This window comes from Serinus canaria, chromosome 3, assembly GCF_022539315.1.
Source record: "Serinus canaria isolate serCan28SL12 chromosome 3, serCan2020, whole genome shotgun sequence".
In the NCBI taxonomy this organism is placed as follows: Eukaryota; Metazoa; Chordata; class Aves; order Passeriformes; family Fringillidae; genus Serinus; species Serinus canaria.
The window spans coordinates 20,498,746-20,523,117 of record NC_066316.1 but is presented as its reverse complement, the minus strand read 5'-3'; the positions used below and the strand labels follow the sequence as shown (position 1 = coordinate 20,523,117).

Sequence of the window (24,372 nt, the reverse complement as noted above, 5' to 3'; positions counted from 1 at the left end):
TTGATTCTCAGTGCTTAAATTGTCTGGGTAATCTTATAAACGGTGCTGGGTTTGTTATTTTAATGGAAATAGTAGCTAGAAAAACAAAATCAAATTTGTTCCAAATACAGCACATCTGCCATTCATTGTGGGTCAAAACCTTGGGTACAGGGGAATAGACCCAGCAATTCTGAAGCTCTGCAAATTTATACCAGCTAATGGTGTTATTCCCTAACCCAGCCTGTGATTTCAGAGGGTCTAAGGTCCAGATACTCTTGATACACAAGATGCAAGTGGATTACCATAACCTACTGCACTCAAAGAAAACCACACTGACATGCAAGGACTTGGAGAGCACAGCAGTCTATTTATTTACTTGAACTAAAGCATTGGAGTGATATGAACCCTGTCTGTTAACACACAGCATTTCCGTGAAGCCCTGTAACAGTTTTAAGTGAAAACTGTAAGAAGAAAAAAAAACTTCTTCCATTGAACTCGACTTTTTCTTTGTTGCACTATCTTGAACTCTGGAAGCACTGGAAACAGATTGAACAAACAGTTTAGTATGTTACTTGGGTGTGGTACTGATGACCAAATTCATCACATTTTGAGATAAGTCAGTGAATTTATAGAAGCAAAACCTATACAGTTTAAGTCTTTTCTAGTCTATCTTGGATTTTAATGTGTGATTGCAGATTTTTACAAACAAATATATAAACCTCTGGTTTTTCACAGTTCCCTGTTCTTCACATATTACTATGTGTAATTCAAACCTATCTATGCCACTGGGTTTACATGTCAGAGATTTGCCTCTGGTATCTGCAGCAAAGGTCAGGAAGAAAAGGCTTTCACTTTTAAAACGTTTGCATGACTCCAGAAGTTTCCAGGATAAGCTTCTCAGAAAGTCTTGACATTGTTTTTACTCTCTTAACTTTTGCCTTTTCTTTGGTGGGAGTCACAGGGAGAAGAAGAAAGAAATTCAGCATATTCCAGAAAAATCATCTAAAGTGACAAATACGTATCTGCTCAATTATAACATGCAGAACAGGGATGTCCCTACTTGCAATTATAAAGCACCTGTATCAATACATTGCAATCATTACAGGCTTCACCTGTGGCCATCTCTTCTGGAAAATGTCTGTGAGAGGCTTGTCCAAGAAAAGCTTTAAACGAACAAAACAGCATTAATTACTTCACATTGCATGCTGCAAATTTCAGCTGTATTTTAATGACTTATTTGCTTCAGTTATTTCACCAGTATAAAGTCTAGATCAAATATTTATTTCTTGCACTGCTAAAAGTTCTGTTTAAGCAGACTGTGCTTGGGTAAGCAGTGAAAGGAAGACTGGCCTGAAGAAAGGGCTGTGCCCTGTGCCATACATTTACTGTGGCATTCCACCAGTAGATTCAAATACAATGTATCTCATCCAGAGAATTTCTGTGCCTCACCAGTTTCAGCACAAGTTCAGGATGCTCATCAAACCAAGGATCAGCCCTGATCAGTTAATAGGATGGCATTAAATGATGATTTTACCAGATTGGGAATCAGATTTTTTTCCCATGATGGAACCAAGATCTGGAATAAGAACCATTTCACCAAGCATCTGCTTAGAACATCCACCAAATGTGCTTCATTTCTTCCCCAGTTCTTAACACAGTAGAAGTTCTGACAGTAAATCTTTGTATTACTATCGCTTCATGGAATGAATAGCCTGGTGTTCTGAAAAATAAATTATGAGCAACCAAGATAACACCAATATACTCAAGACTTTAACTGCCTATAGTTGGAAGCTTAATAAACTGAGGGTGCTTGTGGAGATCAGCATGAGCACCTAAAAGAGGCCACTCTCATCTACCCCTAGATGGCTGCATCATTCTGTAAAATCCAAAACGGGACATCAACTGAAACATCCGTCATAGGACAACAAATAATGATAGCCAAATGATGATGTGGGATTGGCTGACTGTACATTATACAGGCATGGTTATCCTACAGGTTGCATTAAATATGAGAGCCTGAGATTTATGTTATGGGTGATAAGGCCAAGAATGCTGTAAAAGTGAAAAAATATTGCAACCGTATGCAGTACATCACTAGCAGGATAATTATTTATATAAAAAGTTCCCATTCTTACACTTCCAACATGTAGGGATAAAATTCATATATTCAAAGAAGACATAATAATAACCTGTCAGCTTGTGGTGATGGATATGTTTTTAATCCAAATGACCACAGTATCCACTCTACCTGTCATACAAGGACACAAAAAATTGAATTTTCCTTTCATAATTCTTTAAGTTGTAAGGGAAAAACACAGAAGCATGATAAGTAGCTCATTCTGGTGGACAAATGGACAGGCAGTAGTAAAATGTATGAATAAAAGGCACTGTTCCTTCACTAATGCTATTTTCACTTGTTACATACTGCAATGCAGGCCCAGGGAATGTATTCCGTCCTTTTCCTTTTCAAGTATACCCCTAGATAATCTGAGTTATATTCCCCACAATATGAGACTGCAATAAAACGACTTAAGAAGCGTATTACACTATTTAGCTCTCATTCAAAAGCAATCCTGCACAAAGTGGCACAAAAGCACTATTTCATATACATCTTAATGACTTCAGGTTTGCGCCCACGAAGGTCCCCCATTCTTAAACTTTCTGCCACTGGGAAGGAGTATCTGACCTGCATATTTTAATTTTTTTAAATTCACTCAATCCGTGGCAGAAGTTTCATAAACCTATCAGATCCTTCCAATGCAGAAGGAAAACTACAGAGCCTGCTCCTGTATCCTCCACCTGCAACATACACAAACTCACACCACTCATTTGCCACTAATCTTCCCCAGCTTGAATTTTTCCAGGGGTAAAAAATGACAAAGAAATTTAACCAAGTCAATTTTAAGTGCTGAAAATGTAGGCAGACTGCTCAGTTATTTCATTTTAAAAGATCTTCATTTTCCCATCTGTGTTATGGCAATTTTATTACACATTCGGCAAATTTACAGTAACAAGATGTTCCCCTGACAAATTAATCACTTTCCAAGCATTTTATCATATAAATAAAATATCACCTCAAGAGAGAAAATCAGCTCAATCAGTTGATTTAACCCATCTTTCAGGGAACTCGTCTGAAACAGATTGAGCGCGTTTTTCCCGAAGAGGGACTGCTCGCACAGCCTCCCGCTCTCCCAGCTCATATGGCGCGGCTTTTCCGGGAGAAAACACTTCACACCAGCTGAGAGGATGCAAGAGTCTCCCTGTAAGAACTCCCTTCCAGCAATGACAGATCTCCTCTGGGAACAAGTAGAAATTCATAAAGAACTTGGTAAGGGTTTTGACTGAGAAACGACATTTTTTTCCCCTTAGATCACTGAAATAACTTCTGCAACATTTCTCTGGTGTTATTATTATCATAATGTAAGAGTAAAATATATACTGTTTTAAGAATCTGCTCCAGTGTTTGAAGAATCTCACAATAAAACAGCACAGGTAAAATTCCAACCAGTGTTGCAGCTGATGACATGATTTTTAACTCGGCTTTTTAAAATTTTCCCAGTGCTCTCTAATCTCATCTTATAAAGTAAATTTTGTTTTTTATGAAAAATAAGTGACTGGAAGCATTAGGAATGCAATATGTGCACAGAAGAGAAGTGCATTCAACTCAAGTTTTCCCAAACTAATCCTTAAAACAACTCAATGCCTTTCTGGAGACAATCTGTCACTAAAGCAATTCAACTCCTCTGCCATTTACCTTTCTCCCTCTGCCCTGCTCTCCCAGATCTACCTTCACTCAGGGACTGCCAACAAGTATAAATAAGAACAAGGATGACAACCTCTCTTTATGTTAATAGAACTTAAAGTTGTTAAAAACTTAAATTTAAACTTAATTTAGCCAGATGTGTTATTTTTTAGCAGGAGTTGGAAGTATCAACATAGGATTTTAGTCATTATTCCAATACTCTGAAGAAGCATGATAGTAAATCGTCCTTTTGATGAAAGAACCACTCCACCAAGACAACAGATATGTAATCCTTACAACATGATTATACTCTCCAATGAGATATTTATAATATCTTCTGCAACAAAGTTCCGAGTGCCAAGGACAAGAGAATTCAGACATCTAGACAGGCTTCTCACCCCCTTTATTCCCTCAGCGAAATACTAACTTCACCTCCCCAAATACCAACATGTGAAAAATGAATATAACAACATGACTCACTCACAAGCAGGATAACAGCAGCATTTATGCAATCAAATAGCAACATAAATGCTAAGAACTGCTATATAATTAATAATGCTGTAAATAGGCATATTAATACTACAAGGCTTCAATATTTAAAGCTGTGAGCTCTGTCCAGCTCTGAATGACTTGTGAGCTGTCAGTGAAGAATGTTCAGATGAAGAATTATGAACTTACAGGCAAATACAGAATTCCATATCTTGCATGTAATCTTTTATATGCTGAAACATTCCTGGTTTAGGTTCTTTTTTAAAAAAATTTTACTCTCAAAGGTCATGAAATACAAGAAAGAATTCTGAACATACGTCAGAACAACTTTAGGTCTTCAAACAGATGAAAACTTCAAGCAAATGAAACCCAACAAAAATGGGGGGGGAAGCCAAATACAAGGCAATTAATAAGGCAATTAATTATAGTACTTGTTAAATTTTATTCTTTTCTAAACTGGAAAAATCTAAGTATTTGTTTCACGAGATGTAAGTGAACCTGGCCAACTGGAAAGAGTTTATTATCCTTTAACCCCTTCCTTCAAGTACTATGCCAGGAAATGTGCTACCTATATCAAGTGACTTGGGCATGCAAGCTTTGCAGGATATAGTCCCAAAAGTTATTGTTTCAGTAAAAAGCAGCTTCTTCACCTTCTGCTAAAAAAAAAAAAAAAACCACATTCTAAACATGAAATGTGTGTTCTTGAGATATAAAAGAGAAAAAATGCTTATTTGCAGTGTTTAACAGCACTATATATTTAAAAGACTTGGAGCACCAGGAACCCTAAGCCAATGGAAGATATCTTGTTCTCAACCACTACACACAAATCTGCTATTTTTGATCTAAACTGAAAGCAGTGCTTTCTTTGAGCACACGATGTGACGTTCAAACTGTGCCAAGAGAAAGTACAGGGAGAAGATACCACTTTCCCTTCACTTAAACCTTTTAAACAGAACAAAATTCAGTCAGAGTGGTTTTCAGGACTTTGAATCCAGCATCCTGCCAGATCACTGACAATCCAGCTGGCAGTGCAGGCACTGTGGAAGCAAATGAATTTGACTGTGTGCAGTAAAGACACAACTGATTTCAAGATTCAGCTCACCTGGTCACAGAATCTGGCCGGCATTTTAGAAAAACTGCTTTGTTCAACCCAAAGCATTAAGAACACACAGCCATCCACAGAATGAAGGGCACATCTTGCAGACTCACACAGGGCAGAAAGCTCCAGGATGAGAGGCAACCTCCGAGATTGCTGGGTGCTCCTTATTTAACCAAAATTCCTACAAACATCCATTTATTCTGATAATATCTAACTGAGGCGGTGTGTTCATTTGGTACTTCTTTCACAGCCCGCTGGTGGGCAAGGCATTTTGATGCTTCAGCCTAAATGTCCATGAGATACACAGAATTTCTTTTTTGGCTTTCAAATTTAAAATTTAACTGTTCTTTTTAAAGTCGTGTCTTTGCAGTTCTGAAGTAGCCACTAATCCTTTTATACACCATAAAGTATTTCCATCATTTTTTTCCCCCTGCAACTGTCTGCTGATTCATCACAGCACATATACTGTACTCCTAAAATCATTTAACAGTGAAATAACTCTACAGGAAGAGTAAGAACTCAAAGACCTGGAAAGTTAAGAATCATAGAGTTGAAGTTACTTTCAAAGGCTAAATTAATCTTCATTTAATGGGGGGGGGGGGAACGGGGGAAGAGGAAATCACATTTTAGATGTAAGATGGATATGCAAACTGACTCAGGTACTTTAAAACCATCTCCAGGATGTCCACTTTTGCAAAGAACACCTCTTCAATCTGAAGAAGACACGGGACACCGGATCTTTTAATTTGAAAGACGACAAAGTGGATTATTGGTTAGTTACACGTGCCAGTAGGGTGATCCATTACCATGGACGCTCTACTGCGAGTACACCATGTCTCCTTAATAGTAGTTAGAGCCTTATTGGCTTAAAAAAAAACTTAAAAAGGGTTTTGCATGTGAATTGAACTTAATAGGTTTGACATGGACTAACCTTAAAGAATCCAATCCACTCAAATCCCTTTGAAGGCTGCAGCTGAATTTCATGCAAATCTCAGAGAAGTAGCCAGGCTGCTGGGATTTCAAGATGCTGTGTCCCTTTCTTCTGCAGATCTAAACCCAGGCAAAACAATGACACAAAACCCTCCCACAATTTCAAGGATTCCTCTTAAGATGATCCTGGTTTTGTTCTTTGGCCCAGGGAAGTATGACATTTAAAATTCGAAGGCAAGAGGAATCTGACATCAGGAAATGAACTGAAGTAGGAAGCCAAACCTTTTTTTTTTTTAAACACAGCACTGGACTAATGTTTCACACATTCAAAAAAAAAAATTGTCATGGCATGACTATCATTAAAATGCTTAGAGCAGAAGGATAGAGATGAAGTTTTATGCTCAATGCAGTAATAATTTTTCTTTTATAAAGATAATTCAATTTAAGAAATAAATAATCCACCATAGTCTAAATCTTCTGGTGGTCATTTTGAAATTCAAGCAAGCACCTTGAAAATAAACCTATTTATTTCTTTAAGGCCAATCTACCTATAAAATTATGCTTTCTTATAATTCCTTACATTTCTTTTAATTTCCATTTAAAATCTTTTAAAATATTTAAGTGTTCTATGTATATTTATGTAGGCAGAAAAGCAGACATGTATTTGTCTGTGTAACAATATAGATACACTGACAGCTAGAAAATTATTTGTTTGATGACAGGATTTAATCTTCACCTGATAAACATGAGAGAAGAAGAAAAAGGAAAAGCATTTGTCAACTGCTTTTCCTCTTAGAATAAAGTACAGATCACTACAAATGTAACTATAACCAAATCAAAACCACACAGTGTGTATAAAGCACTGACTATGCAAAGCAGTTATAAATTCTTGGTTAACAAAGGGCACAGAAAGCCCTTAAAGGAAATATTTTATTTCTGCTAAATTAATACCTAAAAGCATTACATTTCATCAGTTTCACTTAGGTTTAAAGTCCCCAAAGATTCTCCTCCTGAAACTGGCTATATTTTATGTGCAAACCGGGCTGAGAGCTATCTAAATCTAGATAAAACTCATTGGCTTGTAATCTTCACAATGATCTATACATCTAAATCTATATGCAAATCAAACGCTCTCATGCATTAACACATTCCAAAGCATCTAGGAGTAAGAGAGTGCTTTCTCCCCCTCGCAACTCCCCTCCTTTGCTGCTCTCCCCCTCTCTTTATTTACACTAGCTACCTAAATAATTCACGCTGCCTTCTTTTCAGGCTGAGTGTGGCTGTGCTGCAGCCCGCAATGAGCTATTGCAGCAAGCAGATGGACACATGAATGCAGCAGGTGGGACAGATGGCAGCCCGCCCTGTCTGACGCCGCCTGCCTCAGCCTGGGCTGCCTGCTCCTTCCAGGTACATTATCATCAGTGCAGCAGAAAGCAGCACGCTCAGGGAAAAAACCCTTTACGTACAATACTGTGGGAACTAGTTAAATAAATGACCAGATGCTTATTTGCTTTCTTAACCAAAATGTAATTTACTTAAGAGTGTGTAAGGCACATTTCCCCTCTCTCTCCCCTTAAAGGAGAAAAGTCCATCTCTGCTCTCCAGCAAGCCCCTGTGTGCTCTATATAAAACTCACAGGCCTGAAATCTTAAGAAGATCTTAAACTCGTGGCTTCACAAAAATTTTGATTGTCATTCTGTTTCCAAACACCTCTACTATTTCACAGGTAACTGGTCTCATTTTTTAATACATAAATCTATATATTTTCTAGTACATGGTCACAATTTTTAGAAGAAGTCTTAATACCTAGTATATCTACAGTGAAAAGCCTCAGTTTCCATCATCAGTCTCTTGACTGAATGTCTTCTACCTATCTTAAGAAATATATAGAACTACAAAGTTTATTACAAAATATTTGAAACTGCTAGGGAAAATGCAAACAAAAGCTGAGGCAGTAAGTCTGTCTTTGACTGCAAAAATTAACAATTTCACATGATGCTTTCCTCTATGGAACACTGGGCAAAACATACTGAAGAAGACACCCAAAATTATAATACATTTTTTGAACAAGAATATAAATTAAAAAGAAAGAGATCTGGTGACACATCTGGCAGAGTTTGAGTGGCACCAGTATCATGATACCACAGAAGTTGCCCTTTTTATACAAAATGTACTGCTGTCCAAATAAGCAGAAGCAATTAACTTCATTTTCTTTTTCAAGTCAGCAGGCAACTGATGCAGGATATTAAAAGGACCATTTTTAAAAATCGTATTGGCAAAAAAGTATTAAATGCAAGCAGTCAGTCAGATGCTCTGTGCAATCCTGTACTATCCAGATTGGCCTCTCCAACCTCTTTACCCACCCCTTGTGCTATGTCAACACCAGCAGCCTGTGCTGTTCCCTGGTCTGTGTTCGTTCCACAGTGCTTTACCCTCTACCTCCTCCTCCTCCTCACCTTCTCTGAGCTGACACAGATGAAACCACCCATCTCTCCCTCAAACACTCAGGAGATTTCTGCTGATCTACAATAAAACAGCCCATACTTCCTTGTTAGCCTTTCTTGGTGTGCTTAAATTGAAGATACAACATCACACACAGAGATTTTATGCAACTACATATGCACACATACAGAGTATGGTTGTACCTGCCCCATTAGAAAACTATGTCGTGCCCTTTCTGCAGCTTTCATGAATTTCTTTTATTTGTAGTCAGCAAAGTCCTTGGATAGGAATTACCTATGTATTTACACACTGTACACCAAACACAGTAGCATGACAGGGGCCTCTCTACACTTCCTTAATATAGATATTAAGTATTAGCCAGGTACATTGTATGGAATTGATTGGCAATTACACTCAACTACTGAGTCAAAAAGTCATTTTGGTGGGGTTTTCTTTTGTTTGATTTTTCTTTTCTTTTAATCAGAATAAGCAATTCCACAACTGAAGGCAAAAGAAAAAGTTTAAGTTGAGACATGTCCTGTGTGATATTCTGCTTCCCCTGAGCATACTGGTATAACTGGAAAGAGAAACTGACAGTAAATAAACCTGCATGGGTAAATGAAAACTGGTCCAAACTGGCAAAGGAAACCTGAAACAAACAAGAACTTATCTCTCAGGGATTTAAACACACTCATTAGAGACTCAAATAATAATAAACATAATAATACAGTATCTAGTTTCATCTGGTCCAGGGAGAAGACATAGCAGCACTATCAAAAAGTCTATTCGTGTTTATTTCTGACCTGGCAGAAGCCAGGAATTACAGAAAACCTCAAGGGACAGACTGCTTTCATGGCATACCCAGGCTGATTCTAAGGCCAAAGAGGTTAAGCACTTAGGATAAACTTTGGATAAGCAGCACAACTTCTGTATGCTTATATGTCCTAACTGAAAATCCTGAACTTCAAGGTTTTATATTACCACCTCTGAGAAAAAAAAAAAAAGAAAAAAAAAAGGGAGAGCAGAAAAAAAATTAAAAGGTCAAAAAACTCATACATGCAAACTGATAAACCTATGCAACAGATTTTGGGACCAGCAAATTCTGGAAATGGTGAACTATGTACGACCAGCTACAGAAAAGCATTTTGAGCTATAGCAACCAGCTTACAACATCACAGAGAGCCAGTAAAAAGCAGTGCACTTTACAAATGCTAACACACAAGTCATGATTTCACCACAATGATATAAGCTGTTTTTCACTACAACAGCAGATGAACAGAACTCTGAACATGCAGGAACACCCTCCTTAAAAATAAACCTCTGAGCCACCACCAGGTTGCCACAACAGTAACACACACATTACTGGAGCAGCAATCCCAGAGCCACACTTGGATTCAAAATGTGTATTATGTTGGTAAACTTGTTTCACTACTGATAATGAATTAATACATTGGAAAATTAGGATTTCCCAAGCCTTCTGTTTTCATTATCAAAACTCACTGTTGAAATAATCATGTGTATTCTCAGCACTGAAACGGTGTACTTAACTCTGTGCGTGAGGGAAATGCAATAAGAAAGAATGAAATAATTATTTTTGTAAGGTTTTCAGTATATTTTCATGGAGTAGGTATTAAAGCAATTGCTTTTAATGATGGATTTAAATCCACTAATTAATAAGGTAAAGTGACTACTTCAGGTATTTTAGAAAATAGATTAATTCTTGACTATTTTCTGCTCTCAAACAAACCTACTCAATTCTCTTCAGATTTAAGCTATGAATGCAATATTCCTGCCTGGGTAATGCTTGCCATTGCCTTGTGGTCAACATGCATACGCAAAGCTCTCATCCTATCCCAATGTGTCCTCTCAAAAATCAGACCTGTACCTCTCTACAGAGGTGTACAGGGACGTCCTGAAGCAAAAGGAGTCGAGCTGAAGAGGTGGCTGTGAAGACATGATCTGGACCCTACAAAAGCAGCTATGGTTCATTAAAGCATTTCAGGACAAAAAAACCAAAGGGGGGAAAAAAAAAACAAAAACAAAAAAACCCAAAAAAAAAACCCACCCAAACCCTCACCTAACAACAATAACAACAACAAAAAAATGCAACCAACACCCACATGGGTAAATATATCTCTATAACCTGGCAACTTGCAAGCAATTAGGGTGATGAGAAAAGTAATTGTCAATCTCAAAACCAAGAACATCCTAGGAATGAAGACATACTTAAACTGGACTTAATATAAATACCATGAAGTTGATTTTCAAAATGATCAGATTTTCCACAGAGCTCTGCAAACAAATCTGATGATTTTCCCTAAGGCTGGGTTTGCAAACTTACAAAAATGCTTACCAGTTCAGGAAAAATGAGTTGTGTTTTTTGTGCGTTAGTGTTGGTTCTGGAAGGGTTTGGAATTGAGAGTCTGGAGGCTTTTTTATTTTTTTAGAGGTTTTTTTGCTAAGGGTTTTTTGGATTTGGTTTTTTGTTTGTTTGTTTTGCTTCTCTTTTGTTATCTTCTTATTTTTCAAATGAGATTATGTATATAGTGTAAATGCAGCTTGATAGATTCCAATCTCTTTTCAAATCTGTTCCAGGAATAATGAGGAAGAGAAAAATACTTATAATACAGAGCATAAAAGAAGGCAGATGTTGATGTTGAATGTAATGGATATAATAAATACATGATTTTAACAGCTCCCAAATATGCGAACACAAAGGAATGGAAAAGCTGCCTTTTAAAAGGAAAGGTGTACAGAAGAAAGAAGCAGACATTAAACCCTAAATTGCAAAGGTGTAATTTTGAAAAGACAGTAAAATCTACCTCCTCCTCTATGTCAATGACTAAGAAAGTTTAAACAGTGAATGCTGACATTCCATCCTCCCATTCCTCCGCTTCAGTTTTGAAGCACTAACTTTGAACACCTTGACATTTACCTCTCTCCCTTTCCTCTAACAGTAACAGAGGTGCACTTCTTAAGGAGGAAAAAGTGTCTTTAAAAATCTCAAATGCATAATAATTCTTGCACTTATTCCTTTGCAGCTGAGCAGAGCCATTTACATAGTCCACTAAACACTGTTTAGTAAACACGACAAGAGTGCTTCTAATCTTACTGCCCTTGTAAAACCAAGACAGAGGTTCTGTTTTTAGTGCACACTCTGGTTCAGCATTTATCCTGTTTTATGTTGTTCACACCTGCTGCTGACTAGCAGCCTGCTGATGGGTTGTGGTTTGTGCCGCTCCCAGACAATCCTCACCAGCTCCAACGAAAAACTTATCACTAAAGTGGAAACAAAAACCCAACTGCTGTGCAAAACTGTAAAAGGCAAGAAAGACCTGACATTCCTGCTTCCTTTTCCTTACTCCACTAATCTCAACTGTTCAAATTTAAAACCAGTGTTCAAATGCACATGCTTACATTTAGTCCTCATGCCGAGCTCTGCTCCAGACAGCAAATCTTAGAGACAAATGTCATGGACACAACCTTTACAAATATATGCTGTGTAATTCACCTTTTCCTTTGTGCCTAATGAAATAATAGGCTTTGCTCTAACAAAAGTACTGAATGCTGATAATGCATCCTTTTGTGAACCTTTACAGGAACAGGCTTTTGAAGATTAAAAAAAAACCCAAAACTTCCTTCAACATATTCTCACATGAAATTCAAGATGTTACTGTTGTAGAAAACAGGTTTTGTTTCTTAATCACAACACTAATCTACACATAAGCATTAAAAAAGAAAAAAGGCAATAAAGTCATACCTATGGCTTCATTTGTACAGAAAATGGAATGCTTTATCCAAGACAAAAATGTGATCTGTGATTAAAGGAAGAGGTCTGAAATTACAAAGTGTTTATAGCCAAGGAGAATAAGAAACTCAAGAGAAGCAAACCAAATGAAAGCAGAAATCTTTTGTTGGGTGAACACATGGAAGGAAAACGTGCATTGAGATCAGGGAAAAGAAATCATGTGCATATTTACTAACTCAGAGACTGAGATGAAGGCTCTGTTATCTACAACAAAGTTCTGCACTAGAAAAGTCTCTAAAATGGAGGACAGTGCATGGTACTTTCACACCCAATTCATGGTACTCTTTATATGACTAAAATAACATAAACTTTCACACCCAATTCATGGTACTCTTTATATGACTAAAATAACATAAACAAGCATCAGAATATTTGGACAGCAAACTGTCTCCTTTATCCTGTTATGCCACCTTGGCCTATTTCTTTCTACAAAGAGAAAAATGCTTTCTGTCCAAAAGCCAAGTTCCTATATCTCTTAAACACTACACAAATCTTTTAATAAATAAAATGTTGGTTGGAGGCCAGAGAAGGTAATTCTCCATCCATTAAAATTTATTTTATATCCCATAGGCAAAGACACACTGAATGACCCTTGGTGATTTCTGAATAGGAACACCAAGGTGTTTCAGCATATATATAAAAAGGTGACATGTATCAAGCAGACACATGTATTCCATGTTGCAGCTTTACATCCCAAATTCATCACCAGAAACAGACCAAGATAAATCAATATTTATGTAAATCCAGCATTTCAACCTCTCTTGCAATTCAGATGTAAAACCAAGAAAAAAAGGGGTCAGTCTCACTTTGTCTTACCATCTCCATCTGAAGGATTTCTATCTCCTCTTTAGACAACCCAAGGCTGAAGATATGGCATAATGCCAACACTGCTTTTAAGCTCACACAGAAAATATTATGGGGTAATCTTAGTATTTCCTGGTCACACTCCTTTAGGCAACTCTATACTGGTGCAAATGTCATATCCTGGCAGTGAGTCCTTGGACACAGGCTCCACTTCTTGATTGATTGATTTTAAAATACTACCAAATCATTCATTTTTTAAAAATCCATTATAGAGACTGATCCAAAACCTGCTAAAATGAATGGCATTCTTTCCATTTTGTCTTGAATCAGTTCACTATCAGTAGAAGCTAAAGATTTCTTCAAACAGATGCAAGCAAGACCTCTGCAGCAGACTGTCCTTCTTACCTTGGAAAATCTCTCCTGACTTACCTAACAATGGTACAAAAGCCCCACATTAATTTTGTCAAACAGCTGCATCTGCAATATTCCTGTTCCAGCATTACCTAATGCACAAGTATTACACCTTTTTTTTTTTTTAATTTGGGGGGGGGGGGAAGGCAGGGGGGTCAGGGGGGAAGAAGCCCACCCCCATCATCCATCAAGTGTACATCCAGGCCACTGCTCCTGAGAAATCTAATATATGCTAAAGAGATACAAAAAGACATAAAAAGCTTTCAGAAATAAAAGTGCTTCAGAAGCTATATTTTAATATTGCCAAGAAGGGCTTTTGCCAGATTATAAAGTTGACTTAAATGCCAGGATACTGCATTTCAGAGGCAGTGGCAGCAGCTTACATATCGCCTGTGTTAGTGGCTGAAGTGTATTGCTGATTCCAAAGATAGACTATCATCATCTGTGGGGGAGAATATAAATAAATAAATAAATAAATAAATAAGAAATTGGCATTCCCTACCAACCTTGCTACCTGCTGCCTTGAAGCACTCTTCTCAAGTGCAGCCTCCGCAGGAAAAACAAAAAAAAGTTAAGACTACTTTATTTTGATTATAGTGCTTTCCTCAGGCAGGAATTTTTATTTCAGTTAGAATCTTTAAACCATTACATTTTCAGTGATGCATTTTTATATTTACAGTTGACATCTTCATAGAAGAATGAAACCTTTGAGCAACAGCTCCAAAGCATGAAGGTTGCCTGCAGTAAGTACTTAAATTATTTTACACCCAAATGGAGCCAGTTGTTTTTAGCTAAAATTTAATAAACCTTAAATCAATGACCTTTCTTTTACTGAAAGCTTGCACTCGGGAAAACTAACTTTCCTAAGAAACATATTTTAGTGAATAAATGCCAAACAAAGGGCTATTTAAATCTGAACATTGTCTCAATTTATAGCTTGTGAACATTCAGTTCCTAAATTCCCGACTGCTACCTAATGTATAGAAGAGTGGAGCTTTGGTTTAATCACATATCATTGATTTCAAAGTGTCACAGTGATCTCATTGACAGTAATCAATAATAATCCAAAATCAATCAAATATGCTCTTGCACTATCATTTGTCACATCTGAATATCCCAGAATTAATTGTAAGCATGTGAAAGAAAAAGAACCTAGAATTAAAAAAAAGGGTACAAAAATACAAATCAGTAAACTTTGACAAAATAATAGTGCATCTGAGCATGCTTCACGCCTGCTGGGGTAAGTTAATGATGAATCATACCTTGCCTTCCCAGCAAATACTCTGAAATACATTCTTTTTCAAACATGAAAATACACAGCAACTGAAGGCAGCGGACACACGAGTAAATGATCAAGCATGATTTTATGAGCAGCCATGTTATGTGCCAAATATTAAACGTGTTGCCAGTACATTACAAATAGCACAAGTATGTTAATATGAAGAACTGCACATTGTAAGTTAGCCATTGCACTTCACAAAGCAAGAAAGGATAAAATTGCTGCATTTCTGTACCAAAAGCATGAATAGATGTAGCCACTTATCAAAAGAGCTGTTATTGTTGCCGAGGACTCCTCTCTCAACACATTCACCTGTAATTTTGTCAAGGTAATAAATCCTTCCATTCATTACAGCACACTCAAAAGCACCCTGCTATTTAATTTAAATGGAAAAAAGGCCCAAAGTGTCTAAAACATTTACTTTTCCTAATGTAAAAGTGCTGGCATTTTACTTCATTCCTGATAAGCCGGTGCCAATGGATGTGATTATTCTTTTCTTATTCAAAGCATATCAGTAGTTCAAAAGCACTCTCAATCTTATCAGGTGTATGAACAGCACAGTTACTGAAAACAGTTTGTACTGCTCCTCTCTCTTTCTGCCAGGCTATCAGATAAACCCAACTAACTAACTGTATTTACACACAATCAAACATAAGCTGTGTCTTCAGCACCCTGTAGCCTGTTTCTGGCATGTCACAGGTTTTCTACTTGACATTACTCATAACTAAACCAGCAGCAGTGAATTAGCTTACAACAAAAACAGTCACTCCACAATGCTTAGCTCAAAAAGGACATAGGGAGGGAAAAAAATGAGAAAAATTTTGTGAAGAATGATCACTTCCATCTCAATATTTCACAGGCATTTATCTGGTAGTGCTTGGAAAGGAGCATGGAAGCAATAGGTTTCAAATGCATTCAAAACAGATCTGACACAGGCCTTACCAGTAGAAAAAAATAATTTCTATTTGCTTTTTTCTTTATTTTGTTCTCCTATCCTCCAAGAACTGTCTCTGATTTGCACAGGGTGAAAAAGTGAAAGAAAGAAAGGAAAATGGTTACAGTGTCTAAAGGCATTTAAGTACTGGTTTTGTCCGGAACAAGACAGCGATTTCTCACAATCCAGCCTTCACCTGGCACTAAAAGACCCACCATAAAAACAAAACAAAATATCCCCTAAACAAAATATCCCCCACTCTCCCCCAAACAAGCCTCTCACTAACTCTCCTTTTCATTCAGCGTCTGATACAGAATTTTCAGTGCTAACTCCTGAGGAATAATAGCAGACCAACTACTACTTCAGAAGAGCCATTCATGGCTTTGAAGATTTCACCTGCCATAGGAAGTAGGCACAGGATCCCCTTCGTTCTCCTCAGGGTGACGGTGATATTCCCAGGACGAGCGCAGCATTTGTAGAGTTAAATGCTAACCTGGCTGTGCGCTCTCAGCTCGCTAAATGAAAACTTCTGGAAAGCCAGGAGAAATCCTAAGTTTCTGCTCTTTGATTAATTACAGCCTTCCTTGGGAGCTGGAGCTCCAGCCCCTGTGTGTAGGCTCCCTCCCAGTGACAGCCTCTCCCCAGTACCTCTGATGGAGCAGCAAAGGGCAGCCCCGTGCCACCACCTGAGCCCATCCGGCGCCTCTGCCTGGACTCCCAGCGCAGAACAGCCATGCTCGAGATTTGTGGGAGAACAATGAGCCGAATTAAGCCAAGTGTGCAGCGCCGGGTAATGCGGCCGATTGTTGTTTCTCCATCTGTGACACCCGGCCGGTGATTGATGGGACAGGTGTCATTCATACCAATGGCAGCCACCTGCCGGGGCCGCTCGGCGCCCTTCATATTCCCCAGCACCAACTGGGCCCGAGCGGCTCCTGCCAGCAGAGCCATGGGCTGTCCCTGGATGTCACTCGGCAGCAGGGAACCCCGTGCCACCCCTTCCTTCAATGCTGAGGGAACAGCTGGTTGCAGACATGGCGTTTCGCGCCACCTCGGAACATCTCCTCTGTCCCACCATGGTGGCGGCTGCTAGGAGAACATTCCCATCAGCGAACATAGAGAAAAACTTGCATTCACAGGGCATTAAACTATCATGGTAAGGGCTGGAAAAAAAAAAAAATCCACTTTTTGATGTAAGAATTTTACCATTCTTCAAAGATAATTTTGCTAGAGATACACGGGCATTTGCTTTGGAAAAGCACACTAAATCTACTTTAGATGGCAGGTGAGTTTTAGCACCCTTTTTTTAACTTGATGCTTTTCCCTTTTTTTTCCCCTTAAAAGTGAAAAAATAATTGTGCAGGAGAAAGCCTCACAGACTTGCTGAAATTAATCCCTCTGAAAACTATTTTCGCATTAATATTTGCCAATCGAGTATATCAAAGTTCACCTAAAGCAATAAAATACCAACTTAAACACAAAGTGACATTGGCATTCATCCTTCACAAAGACAGCAACCAAATCCTACAGCCAATTTAGACAGAAAAAAAAATTTTAAGTAAATAAAGAATACATAGAAAATTCCTTGATTCTTTCTCTTACATTTTCAATACATGGATAACTATACAAATTGCCAGTAGTACTCTGAAAAGTATACATAAAAGATGTATGCTTTCAATTAACTCCTGTTAAACTCCTGTTTAATTAACTACTGTTTTTACTAAATTTTCCTGTTTTGTATTTCCTTAAAAACATGCATGTGTGAGATGGAAAAAAGTGTTTCTTCCAAAAACAGCTCTAGAAGCAAACCCAGAAACAGAGGGGAAGGGGGAAAGAGCAGCAATCTCACAGGTAAGAACGGACTGAATAAAACAAGTCACCTCCTCCCTACTCATCCTGGCACCTTTATATGGGAAGGAATTTCAGAAATGCTTAGGAACAAGCTAGCAGTTCATTTTAGATATGACTTTTGCATTTCACTCACCAGCATCTCTACATCTACAGGACTTTAAATTGTTTCCTACCTAACTGGCTTTGGGGTGGCACGGGGTGTACATGCACATACGGCTGGCTTTAAATTTTTTAATTAAATTTTTAATGTTTTTAAATTTTTGTTTCTTTTTTTGTTTGTTTAGAGTTAGGGGTTTTTTCCAAGGCCATTCAAAACAAGCAACAGCAACTCCACATCATCTTCTCATTCTAACTTGCCAAAGCCATCAATCTCTGATCACACCTATTAGAATTTCACTGTAGCCAACACTACATTTTGCGACAGCTTGACCAGTTGTTTAAGGGAAGAGTGTGTGATGGAGCAAAGCTAAATCGACACATCTGTGATACTTCTGACACCCCTCAGCATGGCTAATATTAATTTGTTTTCTTTGGCTAGGTAAGTGCTGCCAAAACACATTACATATGGTATGTAGTTCCAATCAAAATGATGAAAAGGAGATGTGCAAGGTTTTTTTTTTCACTTACAGCAACATGAAGACATACAGAGTGCTAAGAGACATCTACACAAAGCTACAGAGTAATAACTTGAAAAACTCTAACCACTGTACCTTAAAGTTTGGTTTCAGAATACATCCCTTTATAAGAATCTGCCCTCCCATATAAAGACAGCAGCTCAAAGCTGCAAAGAGTTTTTACTCAGGAAAAGAGAATATAATTTTCATTGTATGATGGAAGGATATATTCCAACTATTCTTGTGTGCATAGGGGTAACTAATCATATTTCAGCAGGCTATCATATAAATAAATGTGCACAATTCTGTACAAGGATATTATAAATGGCTTGATTAGACAGAGGACAAGGCCTTCTATTTCATACACCCCACGATACTAACTTACCACAGTGTATGATGATCCTCCTCCAATTTCATACTTAAGGTTCTGTATTAGCATCACAGAATATTAAGTTTTGTTTTTTTCGTTTGTTTTGCTTTACCTTGTAAATAATTTTGACCTAAGTAAGAAAATTTCTCCTAGATGTCATAAAAATTCAGGCTGGTGACCCACGGTAAGAATAAGACATTCAGCGGTACAGAAAAGCAGCATATGCTGTCTTACACTCAGTAAAAGTACTTCTATCGCTCTAACTTTCATTAGGCTGCTAATAGACATTTTTCTAGCAAGTATAGGAAGCTGAAGTGAAAAAATGAATTTTATTTCAATTTTAGAAGAAATGGGTAATGATGTAGTGTTTTAAAAGCTACGCTACTTAAAAGAGGAAAATAACTGGAAATTAGATAAGATTCCCTTTGATGCAAACCTGCTGTCTTAAGGAACAGCAAAGAGAAAAGCCCTTCTTCATTTGAAGGAAATACAAATTAATTGAAACACATTACCAGCATTATGTAAACAAACCCAAGAGATTTAAAGCTTTTGTAACACAGAAAATAGATAAATTGTTTCATAAGACACAGAAGTCAAAAGGCAATATCCTATAGAAGCTACTCTCCAAAGTGCTACTGAAAAAGCAACACCAAGTCCTTTAAACAATAATTAACCAATACTATCTGAAATGGCAGTATACAATTTCAGTTTAACATTTTTCTTTAATGTTTCATAGTATTTTTACTTCTGGACAACAGAACCATAACAAAAAAAGAAAACAAAATCCCCACAACTACAGGACTTCTGGAGAGGACTAAGGAGCCTTAACATCGCAGATGTATTTTATATTTTTGTCTGAGGACAGCATGGTGTATATTAACAACCATATGCGGGAGGCTTCCTCCCTAAAAAGAATTATATTCTTTAGATGTAAATGTAACTGTATGTCCAAGGACATATTTAGCTGAAAAAATAAATCTGTTTGACAGCCAAAACTTATAGAAATGTGAATAAATATTACAGTTCTCATTTACTTGTAAGAGAAAAATTCTATAAAAACATACAGCACCTTTTAAAAGCAAAACTGTGAGTACAATACAAAACCTGCTAGATTACATGGAGAACCTACTACAAAATGAGGTGCAAATACTTTACATTGCTGGCCAGCTCTTTTCTCATGGATAAGAAAAAAACACATAAAACCACATAAAGGCAGCTGACAAGCTGCCTTTTTGATAAGCAACTGCACAGAGGAAAGTTATATAGCTCTGCATATATATATATATATACTTACTGTGTATATGTCTGTGGCTAACACACAATAGATGTACATTGCCAAAACTGCAAAAGGAATTTGCTATACACCTGGAACACACATAGAGGCATGGATATAAACGTGTTTGAACACAAAACTTGCTGTGCACAGGCAGAAGATTTCACACAAAATGCAAATATAGACAACAAAACCACGTACGTACATGCTGCTACAGACAGGGCTGCGCACGTATGAGTCCCTAAGTGGAGCCTAAAGGACGATACACGAAATGTAAAAGAACGGGTAATAAGTGGAGTGTCAAGCTGCAGCGACTGTTGGTGTCATCCCTGCACTATCAAACATACATATGAGTATGATTGGAGACAGAGAGGCTAAATATTTCACTGTCAGAGCATGTCGAGAAATGCAATTCATTTCTCTCTCATGTGCTTTAGGACAATGACAATTTAATACAAGGCCAGCGAATGTAAAAGAGATAAAAACTGAACAAACCGGCCCAGCATAATCACAGATTTCCTCTAGAGAGCTCAGTAGCGTGAGGCTCATATGCACTTGTAACGGATCAACATTTTATTGTTTCTTCTCTCCATGAATTTGCTGTGAAAAAGAATTCATAGCAAAGCTTATCTTATAGACAGAGGCTACTTCAGGCTTCAATAGGAGCAAGAATTTCTTTCATTTTTTTTTCCTACTTCTCCTACACATTTTACTTATTCTGAGCAAAAAAGTAATTATTTTATATACCTCCTTGAAAGGTATATTAAAATAAGCATTTTTTTCATTCCTACTTATACTTTCACAGAGGTGCAAGAAACCTCTGTGCAGGCCCAGGGTCAGTCCTTTAGAAACAGTTCTTTAAAACTAATAATATTGTCGCTTATTCATGGATATATTTTTATACTACAATTTTTCTATTGTAACTTTGTAACATGTAGAAATAGCAGCATAGCATGTGGACTGACATATCTGTGAGAATAGACATATCATACTTTTTAGCTACTCTAAGCAAAGTGGGCTTCAAGTATTGTTAAATATTATCATAGACAAGTTACCTTCTCTATTTGATGAATAGCACCATGTATTTGAAATTAATTGCAAAAGTAGGGTTGGCTAATGAGGTGGCCCTTATCTTTTCTCAGCAGTGCAAGCACAAGTATTTTTCTGCTGGCTCAATATTTTTTAAATGCCCAAAGTGCTATTAACTAAGTTGAAATCTGATTAAAATATGAACGTTAAAATATTCACAACAGCTAATGCAGCTACACCCAAAAAAAAAAAAAGGCTAAGAAAATTCTTATCTCTTTTCTTATCATTAAGCATGTGTTTTGAAAAATAATAATTAAATAAATTGTTCCCTACAGATTCTCACAGTTGTTTTGCTTCCCATTAGCATCTCTGAAAACAGTTTGCTAAGACAATAGTTATTCTTTATTATGGAACTATGGGGATGATGCCTTTCTACCTGCCTCAGTTTAAAAAGAAATTTGTAGGAAATGTTAAAGCTTGAGGTCTGTCAGAAAAAGGACAGCAATTCCTAGGAAAAAACAGGGGGAAAAAGCATGGAAAAAATGATCAGCCATTCAAGAGAATTAATGGATATCCACAAGGGCTTTGCTAATAACATGGGTTAATTACCGCTGCAACACACCAGGCTCAGTAAATAAAAGAGCACAACCATAAACACATTAAAATGAGCACCCATCACTAAAAGAGGGGTAAGCCCCAGTAAAGGAAAATCTGCCAGGTAGGCATTTCAGCACAAACCCTTTTTACTTCCTGCAGGATTCAAAAACTTGCCAGCAGTGTAGCAGAACCAAAAAATCAAAGCCCTGCGACCGGAAACAGGGAAGGAAGAAGGGACCGGGGCCTGCCTGCTGCCCAAGGGGAGAGCCCAGGCAGGGGCTGAGTGCCACCCCACACACTGGGTACCCACCAGAACACCAGCATGGGGCTTTATTTCTCAGGAACAACTGTAACCAGCTATCTAATAAGCAATCAGGCGAGGTTCAAGACCTTCAGAGCCTGAAGAAACCGTGGAGCAGAATCAAGTGCTGATTCCCACTTCACAAAGAAGCCTTCTTCAGTCTGCCCCTTTCCTGCCTTTACAAATGAAAGACACTTCTAAAAAAATTGTTCAGCAATTTGAGGCTATGCTAAAATATTTTAAAGAGTGAAACTGACATAAACTCTTTTATGTTTAGCACATAATCACCTAGTGCACATGCAAGGACACAAATATAGGTACATGTGAGTAACACACACACTCATATTCATCCATACACAAATACAACCCGGCCAGACTCACAGGGTGACTCCACAGACCATTCCCACATTGCAACATGAGAATGGTTAGAAAAATATAAAATATGTTCACCAACCATCACTGCACTGAAGTACTCACATGCTGTGACACCTACGTCCACTTTTTAAATGTTAGAGCCATTCTGTGCAACCTTTATTTCTTGTCATCAGAGTATTGTATCGGTTCTGTTGTAAAATGAAAATCTATGCACGGGAACAGATGAATTTGTTTCACATATAAACATTATTGCACACTTTTAAATGGAGAAACTGGGAAAGCAGCTACATGTTCAAATTAATGAAACACAGTGAGCCACAAAACATACACAGCGCACAGAAGCTCTCTGGAGTTACAAATCCCCTCAATTTTCTACATTTGGCATTCAGAGACCGTGTTTAAATTTACTAAACTACTTCTGTTTTCTCCCCTCCGTACCCCCCCTGCTTTTTTGAGTGTTTCAATTGCCTTTCCTTCTTCCAACAGCTGTGACAACTGTTAAAACAGTCAGTAAAATTAAGTCCGCTCTATAATCCTTTAGTCAACGTTACATTTTAATCAGAGGTTGAAGGAGATTTCCCGTTATGAACGCAGTGATTCATTTAAAATTATTAAACTGACACATATGTCAAAATGAGCAGATATATTTATTGCATCTGTTAGCTTATTAACTATTAGTAATTATTAGTGCTATTGCTATTGCTGAAAGAGCAAAAAGCTAAGACTGCAGCTGGGTTTTAGTTATTGCATTCTTTAACAAGCTCTGCCTTAAAATCAAAGCATACCTAGTGATGGTCAGACAGATATCTGCGCACTCCCAAAACATTGGGACAATTTCTAGCTCAAATCCTCTCTACCCTCATCCGTAAGAACTGCGGAAACTCCTACATGTATGTCCTTATGCTTACATGTGCACATGCATGTTACAGTATGTAGTTAGATCCCAGTTATTATGGATATTAATAGCATGCAAAACTCTGGTGTTTATTAATTGAGATGGAGAAGCAGATATGTTTCTGAATGTTAGCTCTTTCTCTGTGTCCACTCAATCCCACATGCCTCCAGCCCTGCACTCAGACAATATATTGAGTGTTTTGCGATGACTTTTAATTGAGTCAGAGGAAGAAAAAAAATAGTTTTAATCTTGCACCAGAGCCAAAAAGACATGTGCCCCGATTTCATTTAAATGCATCTACTCTAAGAGGCTTATCTAAACTAATCATTCAAATTAGCTGTAAGAAGGTAAATTCAAGAAAGCTGCTTTGGGGAGGTGGGGGGGTTGAAACATCCACAAAAAAAAAAAAAAAAAAAGAAAAAAAAACCCAGAACAAAAAAAACCCCACAACCATAGAATACTCAATTTATCATTTTTTTATGTATTTTATGAAAAACCTGTCACTGTTAGTAAGAGCTTTGGAAATTGCATTCTTACATTATGAAGCTATCTTACACTACATACATACAGTGCGCTGACCTATAAGCCATAGCTGAGAGGACAGCCTATCTCTGTTTATTTTCTTTTCTTTACCCCGAAAACAATACAGTGGGTTTTCCCCGCGTGCCCTTCCCAAACTGCATTCCTGCGAGCCAGGCTATTTGTTAGTTCCCATCTTATTTCCCTAACAGGCGATCACGGCAATTCACTTTTCATGCCTGGCTTAATTACCACCAGCCATGCACGGTGCAGGCAGTAAGGACAGCTAGTGGGCATCTACCTATAGTACACTGTCACCTCCGGAGCAGCCTCTCCGCGGCCGCGGCGGGGGCGATGCTGGCTGCCGGCCGGGGCTTCTCCTCGGCGCTCCTCTCTGTCACTCCCGGCCTAACACTGGGGCACAGCGACGTAAGTGGCTCGACAAGAAGAAAAATGAACCGGTGACAGCTTCCGTGATATACTAATATTTAATCCCGGCTGCGGGCTGAAATCAAGTTCAGGAGCCGCTCCTCAGCCCCAGACCGCCCGGTTCTGTTTGGGCGCCACGCTTTCCGCCAGAGTCACTCCGCCAGGTAGCTGAGAAGTGCCAGCCAAGAACTGCGGCTCCTCA

The 24,372-nt window shown here is 38.0% G+C and overlaps 1 protein-coding gene across 21 annotated transcripts in view; it reads right to left on the bottom strand.

The window, feature by feature from the left end:
- The window catches only part of ESRRG (estrogen related receptor gamma), a 393,435-nt gene that overhangs the window by 134,549 nt on the left and 234,514 nt on the right, over positions 1-24,372 (bottom strand). The gene's annotated exons all lie outside the window — the stretch shown is intronic.